The sequence below is a fragment of the Strigops habroptila genome, chromosome W (genome assembly GCF_004027225.2).
Source record: "Strigops habroptila isolate Jane chromosome W, bStrHab1.2.pri, whole genome shotgun sequence".
Lineage (NCBI taxonomy): Eukaryota > Metazoa > Chordata > Aves > Psittaciformes > Psittacidae > Strigops > Strigops habroptila.
In genome coordinates, this window is record NC_044301.2 from 3,017,295 (window position 1) to 3,021,668 (window position 4,374).

Genomic DNA, 4,374 nt, shown 5'->3' on the forward strand with positions numbered 1-4,374 from the left:
TGACTAACAACAATATAATCACGGTCTGGTTGATGCTCGGAGAGAACATGCTAGGAGGAGCTATCCCCCGTGTTCTCCGGCGCTGCAATAAAGAATACCTGCTTGTCAACTTAAAACTTTGTTGACGAGTTTTTAACGAGTTCTACGAATCAGTGGTGCACATAAAGAATTTGCTGGGGAAGACAGCCTGGGTTATTCCTGCTTCAGGTAAAGGCAAACCCACTCATGGGGTTGCTTTTGCTCAGGGACCAGGATATACTTGGTGGGTAATGTGGGAAGATGAGGAAGTCCAGTGTGTACCTCCACAGGATTTAATTTTGGGGGAAAACAGCCAAAGAACTCAATTACATGCTGTTGCCTGCTAAATAACACTTATATAGCCCATCAGCTAGATGCTTATTTCTAGCACTCTGGGCTTTGAAAAGAAGATATGTGCTGTCATGATCATCAGCGGAGAATAAAGTCATGGGAAAAGCCAGCAGCAGCAGAACTGTCCTCAGGTCACCATCGAGTGGCCCTGACTTCCCTCCGATCATCACCCCAACAAGGAATGAACTTTGATGAAACCAGATGAGCTCAGCAGTGACCAGATGAGTTTAGCCGTGTCCTCAGCAGGCAACAACCCAACACTACACTCCGTCTCTCCTGCCCTGAAAGACTGTTACAAGAGACAGAGCCTGACATCATGGACTGGATGAATTCAGCAGCTTTATAGGGATTGGTCCATGGATGAAGGAATGATATCTCTCTCTTTGTGTGTGGGTGTATATATATATGTATATATATGTGTATATATATATCTGAGACAAAAGCAATGGTATATTGAAAAATGTGGGATCTGAGCATGACATGAATGGTATGGAATAAGGGGTGGATACTGTCCTGGGTTCAGCTGTAGCAGTTATTCTTTCTCCTTCCTAGCAGCTGGTGCAGTCCTGTGTTTTTGACTTTAGTCTCAGAACAATGCTGATAACGCACTGATGTTTTAATTATTGCTAAGTAATGTTTACTCTGTTCAAGGACTTTTCAGTCTCATGCTCTGCCAGTGAGGAGGGGCACGGGAAGCAGGGAGGAAGCAGAGACAGGACACCTGACCCAAAGTAGCCAAAGGGGTATTCCATACCCCATCATGTCATGCCCAATATATAAACTGGGAGGAGTTACCCGGAAGGCCCAGATCGCTGCTCAGGTCAGGCTAGGTATCTGTCCGCAGGTGGTGAGCAATTGTATTGTGCATCACTTGAGTTTATTGTTTTCTTTTCCTTTTCCCCTTTTAGTTTTTTATTCTCTCCCCTTGTTATTTCCCTTATCATTATTATTATTGGTGGTAATAGTAGTAGTTTTGTATGGTACCTTAGTTACTGAACTATTCTTATCTCAACCCGTGGGATTTGCATTCTTTCAATTCTCCTCCCCATCCCTCTGGGAGCAGGGGGGAAGAAGTGGGGGGAGTGAGTGAGCGGCTACGTGGTTCTCAGTTACCGGCTGGGCTTGAACCACGACGTACTCGTAAGCAGAAAGTGGAAGAAAGCTTGGCAAGAAACATTACTTTTTATTTCCTTACACTCTTTTGAAGTACCAATCCATTAGACATATATAAGAAAGTTAATTTCAGCTGTTCTCATAATTTAATAAATCACTTAATAAAGGATTGGGCTTGTTATAAGTCAAACAGCTATCAGTCAGCTGCTATCCTGCTAACAGTTCCAGTGAGCTTTGAAAATACTGGCTCTCTTCAAAAAGGCTGGAAGAACATCCAGCCATAGACCACTGTGAAAATAATGCAACAGAGATTCTCATATTCAAATAATGGACCTGTCCACTCTATAATAATGGAACTCCTTTTTCATAATCAGCCACATACTTGTATTTCTTTAAGCTTTATAGACATTGAAAAGTAGATCAGAGCTACCAGGACACTTCCAATGCAGGTGCCCTTTGGCAGGCTCACATTTGGAAAACACAGCACGAAACAAAAAACTGCTGTGCTCCAGCACTGCACGCAGTACTCCGTGTCTTACACAGCTAAAAATCTTAACATGGGTACTAAAAAAATTAGTGGAAAGGAAGGCAGTGTGTTGGTATAGAAGGCTATGGGATGAAGTTGATAGGAAACATTCCCTGTTAGCACTCTGCATCCAGAACACAGTAGCATTTCATGTTGTGGTTTAATTCTTTTATTAGTGAAGAGTTGCAAGCACTTAGTGAAGCTGAAGAGTTTTTACAAGCTACATGAACTTCTCTGAATTCTTCCATAGTATTCATGCTCTTGCTTTCTTGAAGGACTTTTTTTGCTGTCTCTTGGTGCTAAGCCCACTTACCAGCACCTTTTCACCCTTCATCTTTATCTGATGGTCCAATTTTCTAAGGTATGTCAGAAATGCAGATGGAATATGGGAATAATTAATGCTTGTGTTTTAAAGAAATAGAGACAATTACAATACTTAAAATGAGATTATGAATGGTTTACTAGCTGGTGGCATGAGTTGTCATAATCAACCATTCAGTAACAAGCTTATCTCACTTTCATTAAAAAAAAAAAAACATCACCACCAAAACCCCAGACCTAAGTTCCAAGTAATAATTAGAGGGAAAAGAAGGAGAAAAAATAATTAAGAAAACTAGTGTCAAAAATACATTGCAGGAATCTTTGTCAATTTTTATCAGTTGTATTTTGGAATAAATGTCAGGCCTTTTTAATAAGCACCTGTACTGGTTTATTGCAAAATCCACACAGGGAGCATTTCAAGCTGCATAAACTACAAAAGGGCTGAAAGGCTGAAAGCAAGAAAGGAAAAGACACCAGCTGAGATGCTGGAACGAATGTCAGAGGAAGAGAATTTAAACAAACCTGTATCAGTGTTCAGTTCATCTAGCAGCCCTCTGGTTCTCCAGGCAGATCCGGAGTCTTGATTTCCTAAAGAATTACTGCGCTCTTGAACTACTGCAGCTGCCAACAGATTGTCCACATTTACCACTTCTGGGTCTGAATTTGTGTCTGATGTATCATAATGAGCTACAACTGGAGGTCCATCTGTAGAAGGAGAGTAAAGCAACATGGATTAGAAGTCAGCATACTGTGAAAGACATCTTTAAAAGTACAAATAATTTGTTTAAGGATTAATGCTATCTGCTATGTGAAGCCCTTAAAGAACTATAAATTATATGAATTCTTAAACTTCAGTTAATGAACATAGTCTGAGATTACAGAGACATTTTAACCTTTGCATACACAGAAAACACAAATATAAGAAAAACATGTTTATCAATGTATCAGTTATTTCTGTATTATCTTTTACATTAACACATAAACATCTCTATATCTGACAATGTTACATTTACAATCTTAAAAGGATAAAACCTTCAGTTCAAAATAAAAAATAATAAGTTACAGGACATAAAATTTGGCAAGACATTTATCTAGAGAATTTTACAAAACTCAAGTGACATCTTACATTAGGGTTGATTGAATAAAACTAACTTTTTTATATAATTGATCCAGTGACAATAAATTTAACATAGAATCATAGAATAGTTAGGGTTGGAAAGGACCTCAAGATCATCTAGTTCCAACCCCCCTGCCATAGGCAGGGACACCTCACACTAGACCATGTTGCCCAAGACTCTGTCCAACCTGGCCTTAAACACTGCCAGGGATGGAACATTTACCACTTCTTTGGCAAACCTGTTCCAGTGCCTCACCACCCTCACAGTAAAGAACTTCTTCCTTATACCTAACCTGAACTTCCCCTGTTTAAGTTATCATCAGGCCACTTTCCTTTCATAACATTTACCCGTCAAGGGAATTTTTAAAAATGCAACATTTTTTGGTGGTTTTTTTTTAAAGATCGAGAGTAACAAGAAATAAAACTATCATGTGCAGTGATAAATATGCTTTTAATTTGATATGATTACCATATGCATTTTTGGCCACCAAAGTGAAGGTGGAAAGAGGGAAATGAAATCTATTCTTGAAGAATAACAAAAAGCTATTTTTGGTCTGTTTTGTTAGGACAGACTATTTTCTTTGTGAGGAATGAAAATCCTAACTGGAAAGCATGCTAGAAACAGAAGAGACTCAGAAAAAAGTCAAAATCAAGACAAAGCAGCAGAGAGAACAGATAAACATTGCAATTCTGAAAGAATGCACATTTTAACTCAAATGCTTTGTCTCAGCTACAGCTTATCAACTAAGGGTGGATGAAAGTGGTTGGAGTTTCCACTCCCCAAATGAGAGAATCAAAACTTCCTTTGGGCCAAGACTTCATCCACAAAAATGAGTATGAAATAGATAAACGGCTTTGCTACTGCAATTCTTTAACTCCAAGAAAGTTCTGGCAGTTGAGGGTCTGCAGGACATTATTGTTATGGGTA